The sequence below is a fragment of the Tursiops truncatus genome, chromosome 13 (genome assembly GCF_011762595.2).
Source record: "Tursiops truncatus isolate mTurTru1 chromosome 13, mTurTru1.mat.Y, whole genome shotgun sequence".
NCBI classification, from domain to species: Eukaryota; Metazoa; Chordata; class Mammalia; order Artiodactyla; family Delphinidae; genus Tursiops; species Tursiops truncatus.
The window spans coordinates 23637580-23655161 of record NC_047046.1 but is presented as its reverse complement, the minus strand read 5'-3'; the positions used below and the strand labels follow the sequence as shown (position 1 = coordinate 23655161).

The 17582-nt window shown below is 44.0% G+C and overlaps 1 long non-coding RNA gene across 2 annotated transcripts in view; it reads right to left on the bottom strand.

Moving 5' to 3' along the window:
• Positions 1-17526, bottom strand: part of LOC117307636 (uncharacterized) — a 35599-nt gene extending 18073 nt beyond the window's left edge. The window contains exons 1-2 of one of the 2 annotated variants that reach the window (XR_004521488.2): positions 17403-17526; positions 1170-1477 (exon numbers count right to left, since the gene is read on the bottom strand). This is a non-coding gene — a long non-coding RNA (uncharacterized lncRNA). Of the gene's footprint in view, positions 1-1169; positions 1478-2633; positions 10576-17402 lie in introns of those variants that run through there. The other variant, XR_004521491.2, reaches the window with a different exon arrangement.
• Positions 17527-17582: the final 56 nt, after the last annotated feature.

Here is a 17582-nt window from a genome sequence, read left to right as displayed (position 1 = left end):
AAGCAGACAGTGAAGAAGAGCTGGTTGGGGCAGACCATGCTCCAATATCTGAACAAAGACATTTTCCTAAGAGGACTATGCAGCCAGCTTTTTTTTTTAATTAATTAATTAATTTTATTTTTGGCTGCGCTGGGTCTTCGTAGCTGCGTGCGGGCTTTCTCTAGTTGTGGCGAGCAGGGGCTACTCTTCATTGCGGTGCATGGGCTCTAGGCACATGGGCTTCAGTAGCTGTGGCTTGCGGGCTCTAGAGCACAGGCTCAGTAGTTGTGGTGCATGGGCTTAGTTGCTCCGTGGCATGTGGGATCTTCCTGGACCAGGACTCGAACCCATGTCCCCCTGCATTGGCAGGTGGATTCTTAACCACCGCGCCACCAGGGAAGTTCCTGCAGCCAGCTTTAAATAACAAATCTTCTCTCATTAAAATAGTAACTCCCCCCCATTTATTCAGCACACGGTTTTTCTGATTCTCGTGACTGTGACTGGGCAGTCGTCCTCATTTCACAGATAAGAAAATCGAGGTTCATATATCTAGTCCAGAATAAAAAGCCTGAGACTTAGAGTCAGCAGATCTTGGCTCCAGGGCTCACTCTTACTTTCCTGTACTGATAGAAGAACTTTTTTGGAAAATAATTTGTTAGAATTTATCAAGAGTCTAAAAATGTTCATATCCTTTAAACCAGTAATTCTACTTGTAGGAAGCTATCTAACAAAGTGATACTAAAGAGCTTACGACACAAAGATGTACATAAAATGTGAAAGCAGCCTAAATAGCTGGTTAATATACAGCCACTTAAAAATGATTACAACAATGTTCAATATCATAGAGGGAAATGTTTATATTAAAAGTGGTTATGAGAAAACAGCAGGTTATGAGAAAATAAAATTGCCTAGGTGGTAACATCTGAAAAATGTTAAAAAGATGCATGGAAAAAGAGTGGAAGAAAATGCACTTGCAACTGGTTTATTGGGGTATCTCATCCTGTATAAATGTGAATCCTTTTTTATATCTTTCAATAGCTGCCCTTAGTAACACCATGTCTAAGCCCTTTTTCTCACTGGGTAGCTTAATGACGGACACCATAGATTCTCAACTACTTTCAGAAATTAGAATAGTCTCCTTCTGGTTTTTCAGATTCATTTAAAATGTTTATACAAATAAAAATACTCACTTAAAAATGTCCAGGTCAAGCTCTCCTTCAAAGCTCTCGGCCTCCACTCCCAGGGAAGCTAGATGTGGCCATGGCCCTGGTGGCCTGAGTGGAGGGTGGCGGAAGGCGGTCTGTCCCTTGTCACATCCCCCCTGCTCCTGTCTGCGGCGGGGCTGTGGACAGGGGCCGGGAGGCCATGGGGAAGTGGCCATCTCTCTGTTGGTTGGCTGCTGCTCTTCAAGACTGACTGGCTGTCGTCTCTCTCTGTGTGGCAGCATCCAAAAATTGGCTCTCTTGTCCAGAACCCTTCTGAATCTCAGCTTTCTTACCTGCAAAATGGAAAGAAAATGCACTCCCTTATGTGGGTGACGTGAAAACAGAGTAAGATAACATGACTGGGAACACTGTCAACTGTAAAGCACAATGTAAATGTCATTAGCTATTATTATTCCTCTGAGGAGCCTATTCTTTGAAACATCTACTGTTATTTGAAGTGGATACCTTTACTCGCAGAACGTAAAAACAGAACTGATGAATTTTCTCTCAGACCTACTGTTCTCCAGCCCCCTCACCTCAGTAAAGGGTAGCACGTACTCCTGGGGATGCAGGCCAGGCCTCTGCAGGCAGCCCGGGCTCTCTCCTCCTCTCACACCCAACATTCACTCCACCTGCAGGCCCTGCTGGCTGTCCATTCAACCGTATCTGCAAGTCAAGCGCTCCTTCACTTCTGCTACTACCCCATCCAGGCCACCTCACCTCTCTCTGTCCTCCAGTTGGTCCCCCTTCCCCACCTTTGCCTCCCCGTGATCAGTCTCAGCAGCCAGAGTGAGTCTTTTTAGACATCAGTTGGTTCATGTTACTCTGGGCTCCATCTGACGGCTTTCTCTCTGACGGTTTTCCATCTCACTCAGAGCGAATCCAAATCCCTCACCGAAGTGTACAAGGCCCCTCATGACCTGGCCCCTGGTTCTCTCTCTGACCCTCCCTCCCTCGCCCGGCTCCAGACACAATGGTCTCCTCACTGTTCCTCTCACAAGCAAGCACGTGCCTGCCTCGGGGCCTCTGCACTTGCTGTCCCCTGCCTCACAGGGCTTGCTGCCTCACTTCAGCAGGGCTGTTCTCCCTGACCACCAAATTTAAAACGACGTACTCCTACCTTATCCCTTTCCCCTGATTCTTTTTCCTTCTTAGTACCTAGCACCCCTGACATACTGTATACTTATATAAGTGTATGGTCTGCCTTCCCCCATTAGAATGCAGTACACTGTCCACCGCTCCATCCCCACCACCCTGCACAGAAATTAATTCCTTCCAAACAGTTCATTATAAGGACTGCTTCATAGTTATACCTGCCCAAGTCCAATGGCAATTTTCATGCCCTGGGGTTCTTCTGGATTGGGTTCCCTTCCTTGTGTATTGGGGAAACGCTATACCCTGAAAGGGAACAAAAGCCTATTTTCCATGTTCAGCTCAGCGTGCAATTACCCTGGCACTTGCGGCTTGGGGGTGGAGAGAAGAAGAGGGGCTCTGCCCTTAGCATCTGACCATCTTCAACCCTCTTCCAGACACCTGCAGCTGGCTGGAGTCAGGCGAGATGCATTCTGCCACAGCCCACTTTCTGGGAAGTTGTGCCGTGGAAAAGACAAATACATGTAAATAACCAAGAAATGTGATGGAAGGGGTTGACAGATGTGGGGAATTTATTATATTTACAGACAGTGGAGGGAGGAGCCCCCACAGAAACATGCACCCAGAGTTCCACAGAGTCATTACTTGTCTTTAGAGCTAGGAGGTGGGGTCATGTATCCCACGTGGGACCATGAACTCTGGGGATGCTCCCACCTACGTTCACCACCCTCCTGGCCTCAATTTTCATGGAGGCTGAGATAAAACTCTGTAGCCCCTCTGCTTGCCTGGTGACCATGTCTGACCCCAGGCTGCTTTGTCTTAAGGGGAGAAGGAGCCCATCTCTATTGTCAGTATAGGCCCCAATCCCCACACAACGACCAGCTCATTTACGGGCCCATGTGGTCTTCCAGTGCTGAGGCCTCAACCCTGCCCTCCTGACTTTGTGGGCAGTGGCCCACCTTCCCTGTCCCTTACCCAGAAAGCTGCCCTTCCCAGAACGGTTCTCAAGCTGCTCTTCTCCTACTGAGACCTGCCTGGACTAGCCCGGGCACTTCACAACAATGTTCTACTTTCCCTTGGCAGAACTTGGCTCTGGCTCCAGTCTTACGCCACCAGAGGCACCTGTATGCAGCTGCCCAGGAGTGGCCAGCAGGGGGAGCCAGGAAAATCCAATCCAGACTCCGCAGCTGGACAGAAGCAGTGGCGAGGCTCAGGTAAGTTCCTCCTCATTTAAGATACACAGAACCAAGTGCACTGTTAAAACAGCTGAGTGTGAGGTTCAGGTGAGTGGAAAGCCAAACAGAATACATCCAGTCAGTCATCAACAGCTCGTTATTAAGCACCTTCTACCTGCCAGCCTAGACCCTCATATAGAGAAATTCTTAGCCTCCAACGTAAGGGTTGATGACCTGGGAGAGCTGATGAGAGGAGGTCCAGGCACTGGGAGCACAGGGAAGAGGCATGACAGGTTCCCAGGACACCGGGAGTGGGAGGCACAAAAGAACAGAGTTTGAGGCCAAAAAATTCCTGTGATTCTGCCAGTACAACAACACTGCCAGAGAGAGAACGACCGGCCCAATGAAGCTGCTAAAACCAATCTAAATGAGAGCTCACATCCTAACATCTGAGGGAAACCACTTCAAGAGTAAGTAGAAACTGAAAACTTGATCAATATACTAATTTTGGTTCAAAATAATCCAGTGGGGAGAGGGAGCGAAAGGGGGTAGAGATGAAACACGATTGGCCATATATTGATAATTCCACCAGCTGGGTGACAGGTACCTGGTAATTCATTACATTATCCTCTCGACTTTTGCATCTGTTTGAAAATTCCCATAGGAAAAGTTTATATATACCAACAAGTTGGTCAATAACCACTAGAGCCAAGTTTCACAGAAGATACCCTGTTTGTTATGGGAGAAAACTGGGCATCTCTGCTCATCCAAAATCCCTAAAGAGCTCAGGACACCCTGAAGCTGTGAACTTTCTCTCCTGCCCCTCCTCTCACAGGTCTGCTGCCAGAGCCAATGATCTTGATCTGTTAAGGAGCAGCACAATGCGTGCAAGTCATTTCACTGGGTCTCCTTACCTGGTTATTCACAAGAGCAGGGAAGAAGAAACTCAAGACCTCCCCTGGGGAAATTACTGAAATGTAAATTCTATCTTCTGTTGCCCAATAGGAAAGGAGTGTTTGGTTAGGATGACAAGACGAGAATCCATGGGAGTAAGGGATGAATTCTGTTCCTAGTAGCACTGTGTGGTCACTGGGCAACCTGAACAAGTCCCATTCTCTCTGGGAGCTCCTCCTTTCTAAAGACAGGGACATATTGCATATGGAAACAGCACTTGTAGGTGCTTGTTTTGGCAGCACGAGAGAAGTTCAAAAGATAGTTTTTTTCCCATGTGTCTCCTCAGCAGTATGACAACTCAGGGATAGTAATTTACAAAAAAGTATACAGCAGATCCTAAGGCTGGTGCCACTCCTGACCTCTGGAGAGCTCTGGTTCAAGAAAGAGGTCAGAAATTCAATTCACAACTGGCAGGAAGTACTGGGTCTGGGCTGAGGCAGGTGGGAGTGGTCCTCCAAGTTTCTGGGAGCATGAATTAAAAAACTCAGCCAGCATTCCCTGACATCCAGCGGGTGAGGCTTGATAGCTAATGAGTCTGGGTCCAGAAAAAACAGTGCAAACAAGGCTATCTAAAAGAGTAAAAACCAACTCAGAAAACAGCGTGACATAAGAGTTTGACAAAAGCAAGCACAGCACAGTAAGGCAATAAAACAAACACTTCATAATTATTTTAAATGACAAGGGTACTAATTATATAAATGATCCACACAAAAGTACATGCTCCAAAAAAAAAAAAAGGAAAATACAAAATACTAATCACAATACACAAATGTACTACATATAAGAAGCACATCTAGGGTAATAAAAGTAGAGCATTCACAAAGTTATATTAATAAAAATAATATGGTGCTGGCATAATGATAAACATATATATCACTGGAACAGAATTAAGAGTCCAGAAATAAATTCATACATCTATGGTCATTTGATTTTTGACAGGGGTACCAAGACCATTCAGTGGGGAAAGGATACTCTTTCAACAAATGGTGCTGGGACAGCTAGATATACATATGCAAAATATAACACCAAAAAAAAAAAAAACCCCACAAAATATAACACCAAAAGCACAAGCAACCAAAGAAAAAACAGATTAACTAGACTTCATCAAAATCAAAAACTTTCGTGCATCAAAGGACTATCAGGAATGTGAAAACACAACTCACAGATGGGAAGAAAATATCTCATATACCTGATAAAAGTCTATTATCCAGAATATATAAAGAACTATTACTATACAAACAAACCAATTAAAAAATGGGCAAAGGACTGCAATAAACGTTTCTCCAAAGAAGGTAAACAAATAGCCAAAAAGCACATGAAAAGATGTTCAACATCTTTTCATTAGTCATTAGGAAAATGCAAATCAAAACCACAATGAGATATCACTTTCCCCCACTAGAATGGCAATAATTTTAAAAAGGGGAGGGGGGATAACAAGTGTTAGCAAGGATGTGGAGAAGTTGGAACTCGTGTTGCTGGTGGGATGCAGAGGTGCAGCCACTGTGGAAACAGTCTGATAGGTTCCTCAAATGGTTAAACTCAGAGTTAACCACAATTCCACTCCCAGGTATACACTCCCAAAGAACTTAAAACAGGTATCAAACAAAAACCTGCACATGAATGTTCATAGCAGCATTATCCATAACAGCCAAAAGGTGGAAACGACCCAAATGTCCACCAACTGACGAATGGATAAACAGAATGTGGTATAACCATGCAAAATGAGGTTATTCAGCCGTAAAAAGCAATGAAATACTGGTACACTCTACAACATAGATGAATCTCGAAAACATTATGCCTAGTAAAAGAAGCCGGAAACAAAAGGTCAAACTTAGTGTGATTGATATGAAATGCCCAGAATAGGCAAATCCACAGAGACAGAAAGTAGAGCAGGGGTTGCCGGAGGATGAGGACCAGGGAGGATGGGGGGTGGGGTGGGTGACTGCTAGCAGGTAGTAGGCTTCTTTTTGGAGTGATGAAGATGTTCTGGAATTAGAGAGAGGTGTACAACCTTGTGAACACACTAAAAACTGCCGAATTGTACACTGTAAAATGGTGAATTTTATGGTACCTGAATTATAGTTCAATTAAAAAAGTAGAGCATTTTTTTTATTGTTAAATTTACTTAATTTCATTATTAAGTTTTGTTTTTAAATGTGTCTGTCTTGGGGCTTCCCAGGTGGCGCAGTGGTTGAGAGTCCGCCTGCCAATGCAGGGGACACGAGTTTGTGCCCCGGTCCCGGAAGATCCCACATGCTGCGGAGCGGCTGCGCCCGTGAGCCATGGCCGCTGAGCCTGCGCGTCCGGAGCCTGTGCTCTGCAATGGGAGAGCCCACAACAGTGAGATGCCCACATACCGCAAAAAAAAAAAAAAAAAAAAAAAAAAAAAAAAAAAGTGTCTGTCTTGATGGCGCAGGACATACTGACATCTGAAGGCTTGTGTACCCCGCTCTGCAATGTATTCGCCACCATCAGTGCCTACCTCATCCTCAATCTCCAGCTGCAAACCGATCCTCTAGCCGTTACCTGAACACAGACTGCCAAGCTCTTCCAGGCTCCAGCACCTGTACTCATGCTATTCCTTCTGCCTCGAAACTTGTTCCCTCCGTCCACCTCATTCAATCCCATCTTGTCTTTCTTTTTTTTTTAAAAGAAAAAAAAAATTTTTTTTTTTTGGCCGCACTGAGCAGCTTGCGGGATCCTAGTTCCCTGACCAGGGATAGAACCCGAGCCCCTGGCAGTGACAGCGCCAAGTCCTAACCACTGGACTGCCAGGGAACTCTCCCATCTTGTCTTTCAATACCAAACACAAACATATGGCACCTTGAAGCTCCTCTGACTTCGCCCTGCCCCAGCTCGGAAGATGTTCCTTTCTCTGTACATTCCTCTACAGTGGCATTTCTTATATTATATTGTAATGGTTTGGTCCCATGTTAGTCCTCTTCTCCACCCCAGACTAGGACCCCAAGGAGGCACAAATTTCCTCTTCCATCTTGAGCACCAGTGTAGTGTACCATCCCTATCTTACAGATGAGTAGACAGGTTCAGAAAGGTTGAGTAATTTCCCCAAGATCATTAGACTTGTTAAAGGATGGAGTTGAGGAGCTGAGATCAGAACTGGGCCGTCTCAGATCCAGGGTTCTCCCTATCAGCACAGTGAGGTGGTTATTAGCAAAGGCTATGGGATCAGACTGCCTGGGTACATAGCCTGGCTCTTCCACTTATCTTTGTGGCTTTAGGCAAGTTACCTAACCTCTTTATGATTGTTTCTTCATTTATAAAACGAGGATAATAGTCCTACACACAGGATTTTTATGAAGAAAAGATGAAATAGTATATATAAAAGCACTTAGAACACTATTTGGCACATACTAAAGTGCTCAATAATGTGAGTTACGATGTTTATTACTGTCCCACAACGACTTACTGTTTGGTAAACACTGGATGGCTGTGCATCATTCTATGTAGAGATTTCTGGGTTATCCGTCCCACTGCCAAGTCAGGAATCCAGAGAGGGGATGTTAAAGCTCCAACAAGTAAATATACTACAGTGATAATACTTTGATCTTTTTAAGGCTCTTTGGGTTGACCATGGCCAAAAAATAGAGAGGAAACCAAGTATTTTCTACCCCATTCCTAGATAATTTGGAATTTCTTAAGCCACCCAGCATAACCAGAGAAAAATCAGAGGCTCGTCTGGGCTTCAGCTTCTAATCCAAGATGGTGGCAGCAACAACAATAATATTAATGATAATAGCTCTTAATACATATGAAGCATTCTTCTAAATGCTTTACATATATTAACAACGTCATGTTTATTGGAGCAGATTTTCCTACTATAGCCAAGAGAGAAGAAAGTCAGAGTAAAAAGCAGAGTAAAATGGCTGATGGCAGAACCACTCTGGGAATGGGAAGATTTCTCATAAATCTGATGACCTGTGAAGGTGACAAAAGGCCTCTCAGTGTTGAAAGGGACAAGCTCCTAGAAAGTGGAAATGCCCCTCCACTGCCTGGGCAGCAACAGCCTGGCTGCAACTGGGTGGAATTTCTACTTCTAGTATCAGGACAATAAGGAAGCTGCTGCCAATACTGCATAAAACTCAAGAACATTAAGCGGTGATGGCTGAGTTCCAGCTGAGCCATTAAGGTAAATGTAGAAGAAAGTGCCAGGTAGAAATATCACTGGAAACTCACAGAACACATTGAGTGTTTGAAGCTGGTACTTAACCTCCTATCGTTGAAGTCAGGGTCTTGCCATGATGGGGCCAAACCGAGTCCACTTACGACTCCCCCCTAACACGCACGTTTCTGTTATCCAGGCTTCACAGTAGTAAGATGTTCATTCCCCTCATCCTTGTGTTTCCTTCCAGCCACAGTCACTCTATGATTGTGTTTGGGATTTTTTCTTCTTCTTGGTTCATTTTACTGTAAGAGTCTGAAGATTATATATCACAACTTTTTTTTTTTTAATATTTCCGGACATAAAAATTCTTTAAAGGATATTTCTTAAGAGGAGATGGGATAGAGTTACCTGTGGGAAAAGGTGGGTGAAGAGAACAGTGCGTATGATTGTGTAGAATGGGAGAGGGAAAGGAGGGAACTGAGGGTAAAAGGAAGAGCGAAAAAAAAAAAAAAAAGGAAGAGCGGCCCCTGACACAGAAGCTGCTCAACAACTGTTTGCTGACTGAGAGAATGAACAGCAACAGTGGAGTGAAATACCAGGATTCAAATTGTTCCACCTCTTGAATTTTTTTTTTTTTTTTTTTTTGCGGTACGCGGGCCTCTCACCACTGTGGCCTCTGGTTGCGGAGCACAGGCTCTGGACACACAGGCTCAGCGGCCATGGCTCACGGGCCCAGCCACTCTGTGGCATGTGGGATCTTCCCGGACCGGGGCACGAACCCGTGTCCCCTGCATCGGCAGGCGGACTCTCAACCACTGCGCCACCAGGGAAGCCCTGAAGTTTTTTTTAAATGTAGTATCTTCATTTTGTTTTTTTAAAAAAATATTTATTTATTTATTTGGCTGCACTGGGGCTTATTAGATCACTCCCTAACACCATACACAAAAATAAGCTCAAAATGGATTAAAGATCTAAATGTAAGGCCAGAAACTATCAAACTCTTAGAGGAAAACATAAGCAGAACACTCTATGACATAAATCACAGCAAGATCCTTTTTGACCCACCTTCTAGAGAAATGGAGATAAAAACAAAAATAAACAAATGGGACCTAATGAAACTTCAAAGCTTCCGCACAGCAAAGGAAACCATAAACAAGACCAAAAGACAACCGTCAGAATGGGAGAAAATATTTGCAAATGAAGCAACTGACAAAGGATTAATCTCCAAAATTTACAACCAGCTCATGCAGCTCGATAACACAAGAACAAACAACCCAATCCAAAAATGGGCAGAAGATCTAAACAGACATTTCTCCATAGAAGATACACAGATTGCCAACAAACACATGAAAGAATGCTCAACATCATTAATCATTAGAGAAATGCAAATCAAAACTACAATGAGATATCATCTCACTCCAGTCAGAATGGCCATCATCAAAAAATCTAGAAACAATAAATGCTGGAGAGGGTGTGGAGAAAAGGGAACACTCTTGCACTGCTGGTGGGAATGTAAATTGGTACAGCCACTATGGAGAACAGTATGGAGGTTCCTTAAAAAACTACAAATAGAACTACCATATGACCCAGCAATCCCACTACTGGGCATATACCCTGAGAAAACCATAATTCAGAAAGAGTCATGTACCAAAATGTTCATTGCAGCTCTATTTACAATAGCCAGGAGATGGAAACAACCTAAGTGTCCATCATCGGATGAATGGATAAAGAAGATGTGGCACATATATACAATGGAATATTACTCAGCCATAAAAAGAAACGAAATTGAGCTATTTGTAATGAGGTGGATGGACCTAGAGTCTGTCATACAGAGTGAAGTAAGTCAGAAAGAGAAAGACAAATACCGTATGCTAACACATATATATGGAATTTAAGAAAAAAAAAATGTCATGAAGAACCTAGGGATAAGACAGGAATAAAGACACAGACCTACTAGAGAATGGACTTGAGGATATGGGGAGGGGGAAGGGTAAGCTGTGACAAAGAGAGAGAGTGGCATGGACATATATACACTACCAAACGTAAAATAGATAGCTGGTGGGAAGCAGCCGCATAGCACAAGGAGATCAGCTTGGTGCTTTGTGACCACCTAGAGCGGTGGGATAGGGAGGGTGGGAGGGAGGGAGGCGCAAGAGGGAAGAGATATGGGAGCATATGTATATGTATAACTGATTCACTTTGTTATAAAGCAGAAACTAGCACACCATTGTAAGGCAATTATACTCCAATAAAGATGTTAAAAAAAAAAATTTATTTATTTGGCTGCACCGGGGCTTAACTGCGGCATGCGTGATCTTTAGTTGCAGCATGCGGGATCCAGTTCCCTGACCAGAAAGCAAACCTGGGCCCTCTGCATCGGGAGCGTGGAGTCTTAGCCACTGGACCACCAGGGAAGTGCCCCACCTTTTGAATTTTGATATTTTCCCAGCTACCTTGTTATTCCCACATCCAGGATAGACTTAACAGATAAACACCTGATTTACATATTGTAATGCTAACTACAATCACATATAAATTAAAAGTAATTCATGGCAAACACCACGATCAGGGCTTGGCACACCTGAAATACACAGATGAATGTTATTACATTTTGAAGACACAGCAAAGATTACGGCAAAAGCGCTGCCTCCCTAAAGTCAGCCCACAGAGCCCATCACTCCATATGACTGCCTAGACTATGCCTAGCAACTGGCCAAGGTCAATGGCTCCAGCTCCAAACCCAGGCCTTTCCTTTCCTGCTCCCTCTCCCTGACAGCTTACAGCTTCTGGGCTCCACCTCTGACCTCCCCTGTTTACGGCGAATGCTCTTGATAAGCTCTGAAGTCTGGATTTAAGGCCTTTCCTTACCTCCAGCACCTGGCCTCATGGAGTTCACAAACCCTCACCATGCTCATGAATTCTAAGGCTGCACCCAAAGCTCCTTTGTGCCTTCTTGCCAGCCTGCCTTTGTTCTAGTAGCTTCCTAGCTCATCCCCCCTCACCTGGGTCCTACTCAGGTTTTCCTGTCTAGTTGGCCAACACGGGTCCCATATCAAACTGCTTGCTGGGCACTTCCACACGCACCCCTTGCCCCATGTCAAATTCAAAACCACAGAGGCCAGGCCCATGACACAGGACCACCAGGGAAGTCCCCAATGTATTCTTTTTAGCTCTTCTCTTACTAGACCCTTCTGGCAGCGTTTAGCGATGTGGGCCCCTCCCTCCTTCCTGAAACAGCTTCACGAACCCACACTCTCCCGGTTGCCAGTTACGCACCTTTGGCCACATTTTCTCAGCCTTCCCCCAGCCTGCTTTTCTTCCGGCTCCTGATCTCAGCGAGTGGCACCACCACCTGACGAGCTCCCACACCAAAGCCAGCCTCCTTAGGTCTTCCTGCTTGTTCCCGACACCCCCTCGGTCACAGAGTCCTGCTCATTCTTCTTCATCAATGCGTTGCCTCTCCTCAGCCTCACTGCCTACATTTACGGAGCACAGACTATGAGCTGGACAGGTGTGTTCTAAGTGTTTTAATCCTCACAACAAGCCTCTAAGGTAAATTTTATTATCATCTCCAATTTCAGATTAGGAAACAGAGACACAGGGTGGTTAAGTAACTTGCATGAGGTCACACAGCTACTAAGTGGCAGAGCAGGATTCAAACCCAGGTGACCTGACCTAATTCTGGATCCAGGCCCACTGTTTTCTCACCTAGATCACTGCAGCTGTCTCCTTGCGGTCTTCTGGCTCTGACTTGGCTTCCTCTAATCCTCCACACTGTGGCCTGACTCCACTCACTACGACAACAGTCTGACTCTTTACTAGATCTGCATGGCCTTCAGAATAAGTCCACATTCAGGGACCTCCGTAACCTGGTCAGCAAGTGTTTCCCTCTTTGGCTTCATGCGTTTGTTTCTTGGCCTCACTTTAATCACCACCCTGAAAGCTCCACTAGCCACGGTGACAGCCTCCACTGCCAAGCTTCTGCACATCGTCTGATCTGCCAAGAACACTAACTCCGGACTTCCCTGGCGGTGCAGTGGTTAAGAATCCACCTGCCAAGGCAGGGAACACGGGTTTGATCCCTGGTCCGGGAAGATCCCACATGATGCGGAGCAACTAAGCCCGTGCGCCACAACTACTGAGCCAGTGCTCTAAAGCCCACGTGCTGCAACTACTGAAGCCCGTGTACCTAGAGCCCGTGCTCTGCAACAATAAAAGCCACTGCAATGAGAAGCCCGCGCACTGCAACAAAGAGTAGCCCCTGCTCGCCACAACTAGAAAAAGCCTGAGTGCAGCAACGAAGACCCAACGCAGCCAAAAAAAAAAAAAAAAGGACACTTAACTCTTTGCCCTTCAGATTTTACTTTTTCTGATAATCCTTTTCTGACCTCCTGAAACTAGGCCATATGCCCCTCCTGCGAGCCCCTGTAGCCCCCAATGGTAATCCCTACTGTAGCATTGATTTCTCTGCGTTGTTTTTCCTGTCCACTGGTACCTGCTCTATCACAAGACTGTGAACTTCTCAAGAACAAGGACCTGGTTAGGGTCACTGTTGTATCCTCAGTACTCGGCTTAGTGCCTGCCTGTGTACAGCATTTAATAAATAATCAGTGAATCAATAAACCTTTATTGTTTGTGTCATACTCTTTAATACCTACTTATAAATGCCCTATATTGCTTTTATTTTCATATGTGTTAGCCTGATCTTTATAACCAGATTGCAAGTTTCTGGAAGATAGAAAATGTGCTCAGTACTTCTAAGTCAGAGGTTACTGACACAAAAACTGACACATTATTAAAAACTAACAATTATTCAGGGCTCAATGAATGTCAACAATCCAAAGATGTAGGTACTATTTTTCTCTCTCTCTCACCCTCCATATGAGGAAACTGAGTCAGGGAGTTTAGCAGCTTCCCTAAGATGACACAGCTAGTAAGCGACAGAGCTGGATTTGAATCCTGACATTTGTGCCTGTATTCTCAACCCCTATAATCAGAGGCTGAGGAAACTTGGAATTACCGATGTTAAGTAATTTACCCAAGGTCATACTGTAGTGCTGGGACTGGGACCCAGGTCTTCCCAAAGCCTGCACTCTTAATTACACTGCTTCTTTTGCTTAAATAATCGTGCTAAAGCTCATACTGGGTGTTGATAAATTTTAAAAGCTGCAGATCCAGTTTACTGAGATTGGAGAATATTAAATTCCCTTCCAAAAGAAGCATAATTGTAGCTTACCGAGTTAATTTACCTTAAACATCGCCAGCCTAGTCTTACCAGCCAATTAAGTTTATGGTCTCTACTTCTCTGCCTTCAACGCTGAAGGCTGTTTTCCTCAATATGAAAGCCTTGTTTTCTAAGACTGGCCTCTAACTCAAAATCAGCTCTCATTCAGGAATTTACTCTTCCCTTTATTTCCCAAAACCAGTGATGTGATTGATGTTCCCAAGTTCCCTGCTCTCGTGGCCCCTCATCTCCCCAACATGGAATGTCTTGTTTCTGAAAGTAGCCTGTGATCCACAAGCCTTCTTGGCTGTTTTATTGTTTACCCTTAAAAAATTACTATTCTCTGTCAGCTTAGACTCTTTTCCTCACATACTCTGCTTTTTCCCTTTATTGCAAACATTTATTAACACTTAACTATGTACTAATATGGACATAATCTAACTCACTGAAGGCCATACTTTAGAAACGGCCTTGAAGTTTAGATCTTTTGACTGGACTATGATTTCCTTAACAAACTTCATAAAACCATCTCCTGCTCAGTTTGCAATTGTACACCCAAATATCTCTCAGCAAAATCTCAGTGGCCACTTCCACAGCACATAATATGGAGAGAATATCGGGAGTCAACTCATTAGACCTTACCACGAAGAATTTTTTACCAACACCTTGGCCCTTTTGCTGACAAAAGGATTCTTAAGCCTTTTGACAGCGTTATGGCTTCCTTAGAGCTCTTCTACGTTCAAAATGAACTGTCCAGCTTTCTTGAGAAATGCTCTGGAGGCTCTTTCCTGAATTAACTGTACAGCTTTGTCTCTCTGGATTAAGCACTGATTTAATATGAAACCAACGGTTAAACATCTCTGAAATAGTAAAATATGATTATATTTCACAACGTTGTCTTCAGGATATAAACAATCCAAAGTGACTATTTGGGTAGTGCTGTATCACATTATTATTGTAGTAATATTTTCAGAAGAAATCTGAAGGTTAGAATAACTATAGGCCATAAAATATGGACATATTGCACTAACACATGAAGCAAAGTTCAAATTTGTATTCTAAGGAAAAGACCAAAACATCACCAATGATGATGACAGGCACATCTCTGAACTTGATCTGATTTCCTTGAGGAAGGAAGGTACTGAACCGGTTATAACAGAATATGCCTTTGAAGGATTGAGCAACAAGTCCGTCATTCTCGAAAAAAATCAAATCATCCTGATAAATGTCTTAGTTATAAGGGAGAAAAAGCAGAGATGACTAGGCTGATAAAAATCTCCTCTGGCCTGTCTTATATCTCTTCCAGGCAGTGCTGTTCCTCAAAAGACACACGGCACAAAATATGGTTTTGCTGTTATATCAAAGTGTGTAAGTTAGGGAAGATAGCAGTTTTTTAAACAGAAAAATTAGATGATAACAGCAACAGGTAAAGAAGCTTTGGGCTTCTGAGGAGGAAGTCCTGGCACCCCTACATAGGCACAGTAGATAAACTGAAAACGGTACAAGTGCTGGTCTGAGTACAGCCTGTCTCTATTGTAATCAGAAGGAAGAGTATTACAATCCAGCAGAAGTAGCCGTTCAAAGTCTAAAGAGGAGCATTTCATCAGACAATAATTGAGCACTCACTGCATACAAAGGCAACAGATTAGGTGCTGAGGGATCCAAAAGAACCCCCTGCTTCTCTGAAATTAGAACTGTATTCTCATTTTCTCAAGCCAATGTATTTTATGTAATGAAACAAAATATGCATCATAGATCTCTTGCAGTGGTGTAAGAGTATTCAGGACCTGCAAGGAAAACTGTGCAAAGAACCTTCCCCTTCAGTCTTTTCCTTGTAGAAATATCCTACTGGTTCCCTGAAAATAGTGTAAGCTTTCTTTAGCAAGTGAAATACCACCCTGTTACTCTCTCCCTCTTACCCTGTTTCACTTTTTTTCATAACACTTAAGACCGCTTGACATTTTATAGATTTGTCATCTGTCTTTCTCAACTAGAATGTAAGCTTCATGAAGGCAGAGGTTTCAAAATATTTTGTTCGCAGATATATTCTCAGTATCTCAGTATCCAGAACTATATCTAGGGCTTCCCTGGTGGTGCAGTGGTTAAGAATCCGCTTGCCAGTGCAGGGGACATGGATTCGAGTCCTGGTCCGGGAAGATCCCACATGCTGCGGAGCAACTAAGCCCATGCGCCACAACTACTGAGCCTGCGCTCTAGAGCCTGCGAGCCACAACTACTAAGACTGAATGCTACAACTACTGAAGCCCGTGCGCCTAGAGCCCGTGCTCCGCAACGAGAAGCCACCACAATGAGAAGGCCGCGTACCACAACAAAGTAGCCCCCACTCGCCACAACTAGAGAAAGCCCACACGCAGCAACGAAGACCCAATGCAGCCAAAAATAAATAAATAAAATAAATTAAAAGAAAAAAAAGAACTATATCTAGCATGTAGTTGTAGGAGGTTCTTAAAATTTTTGTAAAATTAATAAAAGCATTAAAAAGACACCTGAATATTGTTAGAATTATTAAGTTATAAAATTTTGGCGTATCTGTGTATATATGTGTGGGTGTGAGAGTAAATTTACAGACTCCATATGGTGTGATTCCCAGTGGACACCAAGTCAGGAGTCAGAGGATCACAAGCTTGTGTGGGGAGTTAGGAGAGTGATTGCAAAAACAAAGCAACATGTCTTATTTAATGGATGGAAGGAATCAAACATTGTCAGCAAACGTCTCCAAAGAGTAAACTAAATGTATCTTTCTGTCCTTTCCATGTCTGAAATCTGAGTGTAGTGAATCCAAATTCACTTCAGATTAGTTGGTTTGACATTAGCTTTCTTCCTTGAGAAAACTTTTGACATTTATGTAGTAAAGTTTTCTTCTTTTCCCTCCTCCCTAAATTACTGCCTGCAAGATGCAAGCCCTCAGATCCAAACAGTATCCCATTTCTATTTTGAGATTTGCCTGAGTCACAAGGTAATCTTGGCAAATCACTCTGCTCTATCTCTTAGTTTACTGAGGCTGCCTGGGAACTGGAGCTGTCAGCCAAACAGGAAGAGAGCTGTGTTGCCTAACTCCAGAAGGTCTCAGTCCTATGGATGTGGTGAGGTTTAATGATGGATATAAACGGCTGCAGATGGAATTCCCACAGGGTGGGGGTGGCGGGGGGGGGGGGAAGGCAAACATTTTACTTCCTCTATAGGAACTCAGGGCTGGTAGAAAGGCCAGACTATTAAATATAGCTGAGCAGATATCTCAATGTGTCTGCAAGACATGTGTTTCCAACTAAAGAGACCCCTTCTGTATTCCTACTTATTCCTACTATATATGACACCCCAAACCCCAAATATAAGCAAAGGTATGTGACTGATCTGACCCTGGCAAAGTTACACTGTTTAAAAAAAAAAAGAGTCAGTGTTTATAAACACGTATAAACTACAAAGGCCCTTTTTCAAGAATGGGTATAAAGAGCTGCTTCCACCTGGATGCTCTGATTTGTGCCCCATCCACGGTCTCAAGTTCCTCCTGGTTGTGTAGCTAGCATGTTCTCCCTAAGTGGTTCTGCCTTAGTCACTGTGATTCTAAACTCCCTGCCCCCACCCCCACCCCCAGTGATGCCTCTTGACAAAATTATTCTTTCTGTACTCACACAAATGGAAACAGAAGAGATGAAAGGCCCCGGGGATGCAGACAGTGCAGGTCTCAAGCTGAACCACTGCTAAGCACAACCTGAACTTTTCTGCCTCTCTTCGCTTGGCTGAGTTCCTCTCCTGACTCAGGGTAGAGTGATGAGCCTGGCATAGGAGGCTTAGGACCCAGGGGGCGCCTT